Genomic DNA, 16,848 nt, shown 5'->3' on the forward strand with positions numbered 1-16,848 from the left:
TGCCTGTACCTTATTTCCCTTTCTATGGATCTCTGCCTCCATCAGTCTTCTGTTTTCTCACATGGCTCTCTTTTACTTTCCTACTTTTATTCTCAGCTTCTAGCTCTCTCCCTTCAATATTTTCCCAAGAATTTACCACACCATCCCTTTGGGATCAGTTGTTCTGAAGGGGTTCTCTAGCTCTTATCAGCTTCCCTCAGAAGTTAACTTAAAAGCTGCTTGGCCATCTTTTTGAAATTAAGGGTCAGCAGCCTCATTCCCTTTTGGTTCAAGTGGGCCGTGGCAGTCTGGCAGGCAACAGGGAAAGACGTTGGGATTCTCCAGCTGAAGCTGTAGACTTATCCTCCATATACCATTTAGTTGTGCTGGCCTGTATAACTCAGATTTGAGCTTCATGGGTTCTTGCGCTCATCTAACATGTCAGAAAAAGGAACTTCTATAAAATGAATTTTGTGATCCTTAAATTACAAATAGAAGCACTATAGGCAGGGTGATACATAATAGTTTATACAACCTTTGGGTAAATTGCTGGCTGTTTTCCTTGTCCCAGCTAGCATTTTTCATCTTTTAGCATTCTGGGGTTCTTTCTTTGAAGCAGGGGTTATTTGCAACAACTGATAAACTTCAGTGTCCCCATCAAACAGCAGGGGACTGTTTGCATTCATACTGCAATGAATTTGTCCCATTCTGAATTTTCCTCAGTAAATTGTAATGATGACTATTATGTGATTATTTTCTGGTAATATCACTATTCCATTATCATTCAACAAATACTTGCAACTTAACTATCAGCATTTGATGATGGTCTTGGATAGCTTGATCTCATCAGATATTGGAAGCTAAGCGAGGTTGACCCTTGTTAGTACATGGATGGGGAACTGCTATAAAATCCAGAGTTGCTAAGCAGAGGCAGGCAATTGTAAACCACTTCTGTTTGTCTCTTACCTAGAAAAGCCTATGGGGTGACCATAAGTCACCACCACCATCTGATTTTTATACCAACTTTTTTTTCCCAGCAGTGACCAATGCTTGATAGTAACTGGAAACTGACATACAGTACCACTTAGTATTTGACAGTATTTGAAACATTGCATTCAGTACACTTTAGGCAGCTGACATGGAATAGATATGAATATTTGACAGTATCAGATGTGCCCAAATCAACATTTGATCATCTCTGATGGCCGACTCTCTACAGAATTGAGTAAATGTATATTATATTCGTTCATCTGTTCAATCAATCCAAAGAGAAAAAGCTCAAGTCTTTGACTACAAATTTTGATCTCAAAATCTAAATGATTTTTGACATCAGAATGGAACTTGCAAATGTGACATATTTTGAATTTTGTAAACTTGTGCTTTGATACTAGCTATATTATAGGGTTGCCAACTCTGGCTTGGGGAATTCCTGGAGATTTGGGGGCAGTGCCTGGGGAGGACAGTTTGGGGAAGGAGCTCAAAAATACACAATAGAGTCTACCTTGTGAAGCTGCCATTTACTCCAGCAGAACTGATTTCTGTGTTTTAGAGATCAGTTGTAATTTTAGGAGAACTTTAGGTTTCTCCTGGATGCTGAAAACACTAAGCTGTTCTGTCAGCAGAGGCAATCCAAATAAACAATGATAATGAGATTGTGAATTAGACCAATATTTTTCAGAAATATAAATAGAAAAAATATCCACATCTGGACAAATAAAATACATTTATACCTCCTTGATGTGGGTGGCCTTCAAAACATTGGGCTTATTACACACACATGAATTTCAGATAATAGCATTTTGGAGAGATATACCCCAAACATCGTTATCTGAAATCCATGCATGCAGCCCATCTGCTTTTCCCACACCTATCACCTTTTTGCTCCCAAGTTAGGCATGTTACTAGGCCTGTAGCTAACCAGGGACCCACAGGGCCTGGCCCCCTGACCGTTTTGGGGGGCCTTCATCTCTCTCCCTCCTGCATAATTTAAATTGCATGGAAGGGGCACCCAGGAGCAGCTGCTGCTCCCTCCCATGTTATTTAAAGGATCCACAAATCAGCTGATCGGTGGGGTCAAAATCATGTGGGAAGGACAGCAGGAGCCAGTCACCAGCCTCATGCATAATTTAAAGGAACCCCTCCCCCCTTGGCCCCTAGCTATGGGGCTGCATATAATCACTAGGGATGATCACAAACCAAAAAACAAATCATGGTTTGAGCATGAACTGGGCCAGTTCATGGTTAGTTTTGAACTTGTTTGTTTGGTAATGTTATTTGTGAACTCAAAAATGAAATGCTTTTTTTCATGGAGGTTTGGGTGGTTCATTTTTGCTGTTCATTCTCCAGACAGCCTGGTGCCAATTCAATCAATTCCTAGGCAATGCTAGGGGTGGACTTGTGGAAGGCCCTAGAAACACCCAAAGCAGTTGTCCATAACTTGATTAGCAGCTCTGGGAGCCAATCAGAGTTCCCATTCTGCTGTATGGAAGCAGATTATATACCAGTATAATAGCACACCCTGACTCAGCTTCTTTCACTTTGCTGCAAAGTGAAAGAACTAACTCTTCTCTTTTCATGCTGCAGAGTTAGATCTTGAGAGCAAAAGAATAATTGGTCGTTTTTGCACTTACCTTATTCCGGAGCGACGTCCCTCTTCACCGCGCAGTGTCTGCGCGGATTTCGCACTACTTGCTCCGCAGAACCCGGAAGTCTCGCGGCTTTTGCTTCGCAAATGTAAACTGGTTTTTGGCGGTTTACATTTGCGATGCAAAAGCCGCGGGACTTCTGGGTTCTGCGGAGCAAGTAGTGCGAAATCCGCGCAGACGCGGCGCGGTGAAGAGGGACGTTGCTCCGGAATAAGGTAAGTGAGAAAACGACCATTGTTTGCTGCATGGCATTTGAATGACTCCCACACACAGTGGGACAATTTTTTAAACTTGTCTTCCAGCTGGGAAGGTGTTCCTTGCTCTGGTTTCAGAGACCAAACCTGCAGCTAGAGCTGAGCTTTCCTGGGGGAAACTGCCTCGGGGGGGGTGATAACTTGGACATCCAAAATCCAGACTTTGCCAAACTTGAAAGGTCAGTGCAGGAAATCTTGCTGAAGACTCCCTGTGAGTTTGGCATCTCTAACTCATGAGAGGGCTGTTCTACCACAACCTGAACCAAATGAACCATGAACCAGTTCAGGAAATGGAAAAGTTCATTTAAGTTCATGGTTCATGCAACCAAACAAACCACAAACCAACACAAACCACCATTTTCCTGGTTCATGCCCATCCCTAATAACCACCCATTTGTCTATCCACCTTGCTCTGACTCACTAACTTGCTTTCACTCTTAGTAGTTACAGACTTTTTTCTTTTCTCTTTCTTATCCCAGGTCAATGTATATGTGGTGATACTTCATTGTACATGGACAATGCCAAAAATTTTCCATTCTGGCAATAGTATTTTATATAAAAACATAAGAAGGCCTATGTGGGATCAAACCAACGGTCCATCTGGTCCAGCATCCAGTTACTCTGGATGGCCAAAACAGAGCATAGAGGCTGAGGCCTTCACCTGACAAGAATGTAAGAAGAACCTTACTGAATCAAACCAACAGTCCATCTAGTCCAGCATCCTGCCTTACACAGTAGCCAGCCAGTTCCTCTGGAAGAGCAACAAAAGGACATAGAGGCTGAAGCCTTCCTCTGATGTTGCCTCCTGGCTCTGGGATTCAGAGGTTTAGTGCCGCTGAGTGTGAAGATTTCTTTCAGTCACTAAGACTAGTATCCATTGATAGACTTATCCTCCATGAATCTATCCAATCCCTTTTTAAAACTGTTTATTCCTGTGGCTATCACTACATCCTCTGGCATCAAATTCCACATTTTAATCCCTCTCTATCTATTAAGTCTTTGTAAATTTCATCAAAGTGGTATCTGCAATGATCAACCAATTAACTGATCAGTTAATCATTCTATTAAGAGAAGGATGAGAGAACCCTGCGTAATCTGAGGTTTCCCTATCCTCTTTTTTTTTGTTTATTTCCATCTAGCTTCACTTTTTTGTTGTAAAGCTAAAACACTGCTCTGAATGAAGGGTGGTGTGTAAAAATGAATCAAAGGTCACTGGACTGTAGCCTTTGCATCCTTTTATGGAAGACTTATTTTATGAAAGCAAAGCATAATACACACAGGGCACCATGTGAATAATAGTAAGTGGTAGCAGTAATAGTACTGCATTATTAGTACAGCAGTAGTATTGCAATAGTTGTATTATAGTATTATGTTTTGTAGATGCCATAAAGATTTGTAAGTACCACATAAATATATTGAGAAAGGATCCTGCATTTTCTGTTACATTTCCTACATCATCTAGAAAGATTAGAAAAATGAAATACTTTCACAGAGAGAGAGAGAAGACCAAGCTACATATCTTAATCTTCTCTCTTTTGTTGTGTTAGCAGTAAAGCTCTGGAGCATCCCCCCCTCCTTGCTGCCACTTTGAAATTCCTGTCTAGCTTCTTTATAAAACTGTTTATGCTAACTTCTCCTGTTGATGACCTTGGAAGTTTATTACATACTTAAACTAGTCCTTGTGAAAAGAAATTACAGTCCCAGCCCTTTGTGATTGTGCTGCTTAGTGTCCCTGTGTTTTCTTTGCCCTTTTTCAAGGGTGTTTGGGCTTATTCCCCCTCCCCTCCCCAACATTTCTCCCCTTTCCTAGGTACACTGTGCTAAAGGTAAAAGAGAGTCTGTAGCTATAAATACACCACGACTGAAAATGCAGACTGGATAAAGGGAGGGAAGCAGCTCTCTATTGACAATTCTACAGCTGGAAAAACTGATAATCCTTCAAACTGACTGCCTATCACATACACAAATTGGTATCTGTTACGTTGCAACATAAAAAACAAAATAGAAGACATTCCATCTTATAGCCCAGTAGTTGTCTGTGTTTAATGGAATAATTCAGTAGTATTTCAGAGTCAATAGTATGTGAATCACAGTCATAGATTCTGTTGACTACTACAATATTTTAAACAGTTTCTAATGTGTTCAAGCCCTGACCCAGATAGCTGAGGCTAGCCCCGTCTTGACAGAGCATGGAAGCGAAGTAGGGTCAGCCCTGGTCATTATTTGGATGAGAGACCACCAAGGAAGCCCAAAATCACTACACAAAGGCAGGGAATGGCAAACCACCTGGGAATGTCTCTTCCCCTGAAAACTTTGTGGAGTCACCATAAGTTGGCTCTGACTTGACAGTTCCAATCAAAGTGCTTTAAAATTGCTTTTGGAGCAGATGCCTCAAAGGAAACAATAAAATCCAAAAGAAAGGTGCCACCACTGAAAATGTTCTGTTCTTTGGTGAATCAAATCTATCTTTTCATGGCTGTGGCACTCTAACAGGATTCTGTGACATGGAGTAAGGGAATTCAGGTGGGTAGCCATGTTGGACTGAAGTAACAGAACAAAGTTTGAGGCCAGTGGTGCTTTTAAGACCAACAAAGTTTAATTCTGGGTATAGGAAGTATCTGAAGAAGTGTGCATGCACACGAAAGCTTATATCCAAAATTAAACTTTGTTGGTTTTAAAGGTTCCACTGGACTCAAACATTGTTCTATAGAGTAACTGGGAGGTTGATATGGGATAGTTCTTACAACAAGCACAGACCCATGTAAATTATTTAGATAGCATGCCACTGTACTATTTCCCCCTGTTGCTCAAATAAATACAATCAGGTGACTTTAAAAATAACCATAACTTGACATTCAAACAGTAGCCAAAGCAAGCAATGTCATACAAATTAGGCTGACCGAAGGTTCATGCAAGCAACACTGCCTTTCATTGCCATCTGAACTGAATTAAAAGATGGGCAACCCATTCCACAAAGATAGAGCCACTACAAAACAAAACATTTTGAGCTGTAACCAGAATTCTACACTGGTAAAGCATCAAATTAGGAAAAAGAAGAACTGAGTTCAAATCCCTGTTGTGTCATAAAACTCATTTGGTGATGTTAGGGCAGTCAAGTGTCTGATTGAATCCAGGTACATCCCTGAGATGCAAAACTGCTCTTTCAAGGTGAGAGTGTCAGAACACACAGCCTGCCATTTACTAGGGTAGCAGGGACATGGGGAGATGCCTTAAGCACAATGGTATGACATTACTTTCAGGGAAAAGGAACTGACATCATGCCACACTAGGAATTACCAGAAAGTCTATGGTAAAACTGGTAACCAGAAAAAAGCACAAAAGAAAAAAGCCCAAAGGAAAAAAGCCCAAAGAAAAATCCCACAGACATAAATGCTTACAGGAAAAAAGCCCTCATGGAAACATGCCCACATGGAAATAAACCCACATGGAAAGAAGCATACAAGGAAAAAAGCCCATACTGAAAGAAGCCCCCATGGAAAAATATGTAAAGCACCAGAGATGTTTATAATTGTGGATAACCATTAATAATATTTGTTGTTATTTTAGGATTAAAATAAGTCATATTTACATGCAGCAAAAAGTGACCATTTTGTTATCAATGAACTTTATTAAGAAGGAAAAACAATAATAACAGAAATTAAACTCTATATAGAGTTTATACATTTATATAAATATATAGAAATTATATAAATATATGGAGTCTATATATTTAAATAAAATTAAATACTTTAACTTTGTTAATTTACAATTTTTCAAACTTTTTAATGTTAATACATTGTGGTACACTCAGTGACCACGACAAAAGACTATCTAACCCTAATAGTAAAAGCAACAATTATTTAACAACAACAATAATAACTCAGATATAATTCTTCATTGGAAATTAGCCAATCTCTTTAAGCAACTAAGTTTATCTTCCACCTGCTCCTATTGTTGCACAGAAGTGGCAACCATGTAATATAGTGCCTCATATTTCCTCTTTTCTACCTCTAGGTAACCTGTCTGTGCATTAGCCAATGTTAGTTTGTGACAAGCCAGGCCCCTTTCCAGTCCATCGAATAGAGACCACACACTGGGATGACAGAAATGGAACAAGGAATTAAGAGCATTGTGTCCCCACAACAGTTTATCTGGAATCAATAGCTTCAATATTTCAAACATTCTATTATAGGTGTCCATGTTCTTTTTTTTGAAGTAAAATATAAATACATGATGGATATGAATTACCCACCTTGGCATGCCATGTGTACAGTTGGTAAAACATATCTGGCATTTTATCAATGGTGCCATCTCCATAGATGGTATCTGTGGAGAAACACCATCTTGGTTAATGTTGGTGCTTGGTTGGAGGGGAACATGAAACTACTAGGCAGGCTGTGTGGCCTAGCCTTCCCCTCATTCCCTCCTCCCTTCTGGAGTTAAACCAGCAACTCTAGGGGGAAACCCTCCTAGAGGGACAGGAAGTTCTTTTGGTTTTTTTTTATTTGAATTAGGAGGGAAAAGGCCAGTTCTCGGCTGGTGCTCAGGAAGAGAGGTTGCCAGCCTGTGGGCTCCTGCCTGTGGGACCCCAGGCAGTCATTCACAAGGTAGGGCAAGTTTACACCAGGGACGAGGGGATGCATTTAAATCCACCTTTTATTTCTCCTGCTTGTTGCTGTTCAGGTGCTGTGCTAAACTTTTACATGTAACTGTTTTTGTTTTTATTTTTCTTTCTCTTCTTATTAAACATTTTTACTGTTTTGAATGCTGGCAGTCAAACTCTGTACCACATAGATCCCCAACTGCTTAGGCCATGCTGCTTTATGAAGGGGGCCCCGGGAAAGGGGGAAGGCATGCAGTTGGATAAGGTGCCAATCCTCCAGGGGTTCCCCAAAGAAGTGCTGTGGTCTCTGTGATACCCAAGTACAGGGTGACAGAGGACCTTGAGGCCTGGCCTCATAGCTGGAGAGGGGGATTGGGAGTCCTGTTCCTCTCAATCTGAACCCCTAGACTGAGCAGGTGGTGGCAGCGAGCCCAAGTGGCCGGAGGAGAAATAGCTCCCTCCAGGAGTTGGCGACTCAATAGGGAGTTGATGGGACCGGGTCTGAAGGCAGAATCGGGCCGGTTCCGTCACAGTATCTTTGTTTAATTCAAGCATAAGATCTCTATCACCTAAAATCAGAATTCTGTCTGGATTTTTCCACACCAGAATCATGAAGTATCAGTTGCCTATACTTTTCAGGAATGTCAAAATGTATGGGGTTTGGGTTAAGCAAATTACTGCCTGCTCTGGGATAGCTTCTCTTTCTTAAATAGCAGAAGTAGTTAAGACCTCATAGATCTAAGAAGCTAAGCAGGACTTACTCTGGCATGTATTTGGAAGGAGCAAATCAGTAAACATAGTTGGAATAAATAAAAAAATGGTATAATGGAAAATTAACCCACTGGTATCTCGGGTTCTGAGGGGGGACTGTGTTTTGTGGTAGATGCACCAAATTTGCAGCATAGCATCGAGTGTCTCTCCCCAAAACACCTTCCAAGGTTCAAAAGGATTGGACCAGGGGGTTCATTTCTATGAGCCCCAAAAGAAGGTGCCCCACCCTTCATAATTTCCTATGGAGAGAAGACATTTAAAAGGAGTGTGGTCCCTTTAGATGTGATAGCCAGAACTCCCTTTGAATTCAGTTGTGCTTGTCACAACCTTGCTTCTGGCTCCACCCCCAAAGTTCCCAGATATTCCTTGAATTGAACTTGGCAACCCTATTCCCTATTCCATGGCAACCCTATTCCACAATTATAAACATCTATGGTGCTTTACATATTTTTCCATGGGGCTTTTTTCCATGTGGGTTTCTTTTAGTATGGGCTTTTTTCCGTGTAGGCTTCTTTCCATGTGGGTTTATTTCCATGTGGACATGTTTCCATGGGGGCTTTTTTCCTGTGAGCATTTATGTCTGTGGGGTTTTTTCTTTGAGCTTTTTTTCCTTTGTGTTTTTTTCCTAGAACTGGTAAAACCATAGATTCCAAGGGTGATATGATATTCAAGGCAAAAGAGACAGTTTGTCATTGTCTTGCTCAGCATCATAACTGTGGTATTCCTTGGTGGCCTCCCAGCCAAATACTAGTCAAGATTGACCCTGCTTAGCATCCAAGATCTGCAGTACCAGCCCAAGGGCACATGGTGCCCCAGGCAGGTGCCTCCCACTGCCGCCCCCACACAATGCTGCAACCCCCCCCTGAGGGTGCCACACCAAGGGAGCCAAGCCTTCTCCAGTGGTTCTTCAGAAGATAAGATGCCCACTGCGGCCATTAGGGCCCAGGCGCAGCACATTGTGATCATGCCGAGGGGCGGGGTAGGCAAAGGGACAGGAAGGGAAGGGAAAGGACAGGCAGGCAGTGGTAGTGGGCAAGCATGCAGGCAGAGGAGGTGGACAAGCTAGGTGCTTGCCTGGGCACCAGGAGGAGGGGAGCCCAATTCAGTGCTCCCACCCTCCCAGTAGCTCACAACTTTAATGCCAGTAGCTCATGAATTAGAATTTTTGCTCACAAGACTCCACAGTTTTGAGGGATTATTGATTGACACACTACACACTAGGCCGTCAAGCCAGAAGGACACTATATTCCTTTTAGGCTTGACAATCTCCAGGTGGTGGCTGAAGATCTCTTGATATTACATCTGGTTTCCAGGCAACAGAGATCAGTTCACTGAGAGAAAATGACCACTTTGGAAGGCTGACTTTATGGCATAACCCAGGGGTGGCCAACGGTAGCTCTCCAGATTTTTTTTGCCTACAATTCCCATCAGTCCCAGCCATTGGCCATGCTGGCTGGGGCTGATGGAGTTGTAGGGGAAAAAAATCTGGAGAGCTACCATTGGCCACCCCTGGCCTAACCCATTGAAGATCATCCTCTCCCCAAGCCCTTCCCTCCTCAGGCTCCACACCCTGAACCTCCAGGTATTTCCCAACCTGGAGCTGGCAACCCTAATTCCAACCTTCTTTCCTAAAGGCCTCTCTCCTAGGTCAAGCAATTAGTGATGATTATTATAACCATTTCACATCAGCCAGCAGGAAATTTTATGCACTGTTGGTGGTTATGTCCGGAAATACAAACTTATTGGCGTAACATACTTGGGAAAATAACGGAAATACTAAAAATTAATATCCATTTTACACCACAGGCTATTCTATTGGACCATTGAGAAACAGTAGACAAAAAATGAGATTTAGAAGGACTTTAGTTTAATACTGATTAGTATTGCTAAATCATTAATAGCAAAAAAATGGAAAGACAATAAGATACCAACAATGCAAATGTGGGTAAGGATTTGGGATTACTTTATATACACAAATATGGCTTTTGTAACATCCAATTGTTCTCCTGAAAAATATGAAAAGAAAGTTATAACACCTTGGTTTGTAGTGGTTATTTTTTTGTTACAAAATGAATACTTACCATCTAATCCTATATATGAAAACTTGATTTATTTCTGAAAAATACAAGACTTAAATGTAACTTTGAAATGCACTATTCTAAAGCTAAGAATAAGAACTATGGTTTATTTTGTTTTATTCTGTATAAATGAAAACATTAATAAAAATTTAAACTGGAAAAAAAAAATCACATCAGCCAGCAGGAAATTCAGAAGCAGATCTCCTGGATCCAGAAATGAGCTAACCCTTTGTAATCATTATTCGCATGAAAAGTTGCTCTGGAACTATCCATGCTATTCAACAAGGAAACATCTTGCTCTCATTCCATTTAAAAACTTCTAGCTTAGAGCTACTTTATCCCGAATGTTAAATCTATGTAAAAGCAACACTACTGACACTATGTTCTTCCATCACAGCTAATAATGTCAGAGCCTGTGCACTTCTTATGCAAGGGGGTAACTGTTACATTTCTGTCAATATCCACAAACCTTTAAGTAAGTGGAGTCAGAAGTGATTCCCTAGAGTAGGAGTCACAAAAACAAAGTTTATTTATTACACACATAACAGGCTACAGTTCACTCTTTGGAGTCTGGTGCAATCTGTCTATGAAGTCGGTACAATGATGGCATCATTTCAAAAGTTATTTCTGGAAACAAACCAAGCCTATAGAGCTTCAGTTGACATTGTTTTGAATTTCTAAACATAGCTGGGTGTTACTAGATGGATGCTAAATTATCCTGTGTTAATTGCTTCTGTTTCAAATCTGTATTTTAGCTGACTAAGGAATTTGCAGAGCATTTTTTTAAAGTATTCTCACAGGTGTAGTCTGCAACCATTTTTAAAAGAAATCTGTGCTTTGATATTCCAGAAATAGCCCGTGAAATAGAGCTTTGACAGAGAGATCAATCTGAAGAAGGCTAAATTCTTCCTTTGAATATATTCCTCAGTACTTCATTAAATGCATCCCTACTTCATCCCTCACTTCATTCAATGAGCTTTGGCATGGGTGTGCTGTATCTCCTCCCCAGTTAAACTGGGCGATACTCACAGCAAGTCCACTTGGAGTTTTATTTCTGTTTTTGATTACCACCTTTCTGTCCTCCCAAGGGCTCCCAAAGCAGCCCAAGGCAGAATTTTCCAGAGCTTCTCTATGAACATGAAATACATAATGTGTCAAGGTCCTATGAGGCTGAAGAGGATAACCCTTATTATAAGTGGTACAGTAAGCTCTGACCTGGATGCCCCAAGCTAGCCTGATCTCCTCAGACTTCAGAAGCTAAGCAGAGTTGGCCCTTGTTAGCATTTGGATGGGGAACTATCAAGGAAGTCCAGGTCACTATGCAGAGGCAGGCAATGGCAGCACACCTCTTGCCTTGAAAACCTTTTGGGGTCACATAAGTTAGCTGTGTCTTGATGGCACTTTCCACCACCACACTTAATGTGGATATTACAGGCTTGCCTTTGCTACTAATTATATTGACAAGGAAATGAGAATGTGAATTTGACCTGCTTCATTCATCTCAAATTCCAGGAATTCATGTAAGCACTTTGTGGTGAAACTGTTTATCACTAGAAAGTCAAACTCTAAAATTTCCCCATTGTTTTGTTGTACTTAAAATCCATGGCTCCTTTACCATTTAGTGATCTGTGAATTACAGCCCAACCATCTTTTCCAGAGCTCTATCAGTGCTTCATTGCATGCATTTCATTGAAAAGAAGGTGGCATGTCCTTGCTGATGTGGACCATCAGTCAGTGAAACCTGAATGCCCAATCACACAATAGCAGAGGCGAACAACAGGTGGTAAGGGTCACAAACTTGAACTTTCTGAGCTGGGAAAGAGTGACTTGCATTTTTTTTAAGGAAGCAAGAAGAACCAGCCATCACCTCGTCATCCCCATCTTGCTAGTGCCTAAAGCAGGGGTGTCAAACATGCTTCCAGGAGGCCGAATCAGGCCCTCAGAGAGCTCCTATCAAGCCCCCAAGCAACTGGCTGTCATTCGCTTCCTTCCTCCCCTCTCTTGCTTCCTTCTGAATAACAGCTTGTTTTGCAAGGCTTGCTCAATTGTACAGGAGCTACAGAGCAAAATCTCTATTTTCTCCATTGGCTGAGCCTCCTCCCTTAGGGAGGAAGGCAGAGTTTGTTTTTCCATGCTCTCTCAATCTCACAACAGAGGTACTGAGCCAAGTCTTTTTTCCTTCTATTGGCTGAAAGGAAAGAACCACCGCTTCCCTGTTCCCTGGATCCCATAAGAGAAATACAAAGAAAGCACCTTTAAGACCAAGGAGTGCTAACGTTTTAAGCATGCTTTAATTTTTTTTTTAATTGTGTTTGCATCCTTTAAAGTTTATATCTCTGCTACCTAATCTTAAATAGGTATACACATGGCCTGGCCCAACATGGCTCAGCCCAATCTGACATGGCCCAGCCCAACAAGGTCTCATTTATATCAGATCCAGCCGTCATAACAAATGAATTTGACACCCCTGACCTAAAGGAATAAAAAGGGCTCAGACTCAGGGGGTGAGGTGAGAATCCTTATCATAGTACATTACAGCACTGAAGTGATTGCCATTGTCTTCTGAGGGCCAAACTGATCAATGATACAGACAGAATCAAATAACCTGGCCCTTTCTTCAATATTTAAAAAAAACAGGTACGTGGTCTGCCAATTTAGAACAAGACTTGTGAAACTGGCGTAAAATTAGGGATATCGTAAATTTCACAGCAATCAAAGCAAATTGCCAAGCCTGGTCTGTTCAGCACCAGATGACTTCAATGCCAGCCAAAGAGGTTTGTCCTGGGTTTTTGCACAATTGTGCATGAATGAAAGCACTGCTGATCTGAGGAGCTGTTAATGCTAAGGATTGCTCAGATGATCAAGGAATAGAATGGTAACAGTTTGTAACTAATGTTGTCTATGTAAGTAATTGCTTGCCCAGTGGAGCAGGTGTGGTTCTGTAAGACTAGGGGGAAGAGACTTTACTATGCTGCGTGAGAATGAACATGTGCGACAAGCCAATTGTGTTTCACCACACTGTTAGAAATGAATAGCTGAAGCAACCTGCTATGAACGGGTTAATGAACAAACACTAGAGAGCCAGTTTGGTGAACCAGGTTTGGTTCCCCACTCCTTCACATGCAACTGCTAGAGTGACCTTGTGTCAGTCATAACTCTTTCAGAGCTGTTCTGCTCAAGAGAGCTCTCTCAGCCCCACCTACCCCTCACAGGGTATTGTGGGGAGGGGAAGGGAAAGGAGATTGTAAACTGCTCTGAGACTCTGAGGGCGTTTTCGCACTGACCTTAATCAGCAGCGACGCCCCTCTTCACCACACAGGATCGGCGCGGATTTCGCACTAATTGCCGCGGAGCACCCGGAAGAGCCGGAAAGTCCCGCGGCTTTTGCGGCGCAAATGGAAACTGGTTTTTGGCGGTTTCCGTTTGCGCCGCAGAAGCCGCGGGACTTTCCGGCTCTTCCGGGTGCTCCGCGGCAATTAGTGCGAAATCCGCGCCGATCCTGAGCGGTGAAGAGGGGCGTCGCTGCTGATTAAGGTCAGTGCGAAAACAGCCTGAGTGAAGGGCGGGATTTAATCCAATCTCCTCCTCCTCTTCTTCTCCTTCTTCATAATCACCATCTTCATAATCATCATCATAATCAAAATGTTGGGTCCTTGTTTGTGAGTGAACCCAGCTGGTTGGTGTTCAAGCTTCCCTAGGTAAAATAATGTAGAATCCAACATGGGGACCTCTCTCTCCCCTTGCATATAGTGGATCTGGAAAGTAAAGTCTGTTGTGAACACACTGGATGTTGCAGGAGGGGGTAAACTTCCCTTTACTCATTGTCATGGTCTCAGTCTATATTCTCTCCCCTTTTTGATTTTAATGAAAACATCCATACAATACATGGTTAGCTCTAAGGGAGAAAGTAAAAGAATGCACTTGAGGGCACTTTTGGGACAAATTCAGACCATGACAATCTTTCCTGCTTCTTTTTCATATAGCCATTCTGTTTCTGATTCTTGGCAGATGTAAATTAAAAGGCCTTGTATGTTCTTGTTGTTTTAAATGCCAAGGTTGTTTCCAATAGTTAATAGTGGCAGACTCTAATGTGGAGAACTGGGTTTGATTCCCCACTCTTTCACATGAAGCCTGAGTGACCTTAGGCCAATCACAGCTCTCTCACAGCTCTCTCAGCCTTGCCTACTTTATAAGGTGCAGGGAGAAGAAAGGAAAGAAATTGTAAGCTGCTTTGAGATTCTATAAGGTTGAGAAAAGCAGGGTATAAAAACTAACTCTTCTCTTCTTCATTAAGGACCAAACTAGCCAGAGTACATGGGACCACAATCTAGAACAGACCCAGGGTGCTAGGCGAAAGGAAACTTAATCCTTTACACCTTGAACAATTTTGCCCACCTTGAATTGAATAGCCATCTTTGCCTAACATGAGCCATCTTTGCCTGACAGAAGGCATGAGTGCCATTCATTGTTTACTGTTTTTATCATTTTGATGGGTCTTATTGTAAGCCACCCTGAGCCCACTTGTGGGATAGGATGGGGTAGAAATAAAATAAATCAAAATCAAATCAAATATACACATAGACATGGTTGAAGAGCTCCTCTCTGGACCATGTTCCATTCAACTGAACTACATCAACCTGAAGATCTTCCATTACCTTCTTATGTTGAACACACATGGGCCAGATGGGACCTTTATATAATCCAGGTGGATCTGGAACAGTGTAATTTCTTGAACTTTTCCTCTTCTTGCACTCTTCACAAGGAATAGGAAGAATCAGTAGTCAAATACATCAATTAAGGTAGAAGAAGACGACGACGATGACTGCAAATTTATACCCCTCTCTTCTCTCTGAATCAGAGACTCAGAAGAAGACAACGACGACTGCAAATTTATACCCCGCCCTTCTCTTTGAATCAGAAACTCAGAGCAGTTTACAATCTCCTATATCTTCTCCCCACCCCCACCCCACAACAAACACCCTGTGAGGTGCATGGGGCTGAGACGGCTCTCACAGCAGCTGCCCTTTTAAGGACAACTCCTGCAATAGCTATGACTAACCCAAGACCATTCCAGCAGCTATAAGTGGAGGAGTGGGGAATCAAACCTGGTTCTCCCAGATAAGAATCTGCACACTTAACCACTACACCAAACCGGCCAAACACACCAAACATCTAGTGTGTTAATGCCATGTAATTGTTCAAACTTGATTGGGTTTCTCTTCCAGGCATTGATGGTATTCATCATAGCATCTATATCCAAAGCACTGAAAACATCATACTGTTTAAATCCATTCTCAACCACTATCTCACCCTGGGTCTTAAAGAAATCTTCCTGATGCACAACACTACAGTTGAGTAAAGCTTGCATGAGTCTGTTGGTGAGGGTGGTCTTTCCACCATTGGTGACCCTGCCAATGCTGATAACAACTTGTATGGTGAGTGATGGTGCCAGTGATTATCCCATAGAAGTTGGTGCTTAGAGGGCAGGAGCCAGGAGAGAAGATGGTGGAAAAGGAGAGGAGAAGAGGGGAGAAGCAACAACACTAGCTTAGGGGAGAGGTGCTTGTGAGTTTCCTGCATTGTGCAAGGGGTTGGACTAGATGACCCTAGAGGTCTCTTCCAACTCTATGATTCTAGCTACTTAAAAGCACCATCATCTCCAGAGAATGGCCACAGGGAAGATCCATCCACACTCCACCAATGCTGCTCGGTGAAAGACCCAGCATAAAATTGTTTGATGGAATAAAGGAAGCCATGGACCACACTTTGCGGAACCTAAGCAAGGTAGTTAACAAAAGGACATTTTGGAGGATGCTAATTCAACACCCACCTCACAGGGTGTCTGTTGTGGGGGAGGAAGGTAAAGGAGATTGTGAGCCGCTCTGAGACTCTTTGGAGTGGAGGGCGGGATATAAATCCAATATCTTCTTAAATATGATCACCATAAATCAGAAGCGATATGATGACGCTTAACACAAAGAATACACACACGCATGCACACATTTATCTACCTAACTGTACATGTGTTTCTATGTAACTATACAAGTTATTCAAAATAGATTATCTATCTATCTATCTATCTATCTATCTATCTATCTATCTATCTATCTATCTATCTATCTATCTATCTATCTATCTATCTATCTATCTATCTATCTATCTATCTACCTACCTACCTACCTACCTACCTACCTACCTACCTACCTACCTACAGGTAGATAGATATAGATAGATATTTCTGGTATAGGTAATTCCTCCCTTTTGTGACACGGCACTTTTTTGTAGCTTGGTTTGAAGGACTGCTGTTTGCTTTATCTAATTCTGTGTAGGACAGCTCCATGTGCGTTCATCGCAACCCTGGCCCAAATAGAGATCTTGCACAGATTGAAGACACCTTTAAAAAGCACTTCAGGAAGATCTCCCACATTTCATGCAGTTTGGCCCTTTGTATGAGATCCCTTTGGGGGATGACCATTTTGGTGAGATTGCCCCACCACACCCTTTTAAGTACAAACTAA

The sequence above is a fragment of the Heteronotia binoei genome, chromosome 4 (assembly GCF_032191835.1).
Source record: "Heteronotia binoei isolate CCM8104 ecotype False Entrance Well chromosome 4, APGP_CSIRO_Hbin_v1, whole genome shotgun sequence".
NCBI classification, from domain to species: Eukaryota; Metazoa; Chordata; class Lepidosauria; order Squamata; family Gekkonidae; genus Heteronotia; species Heteronotia binoei.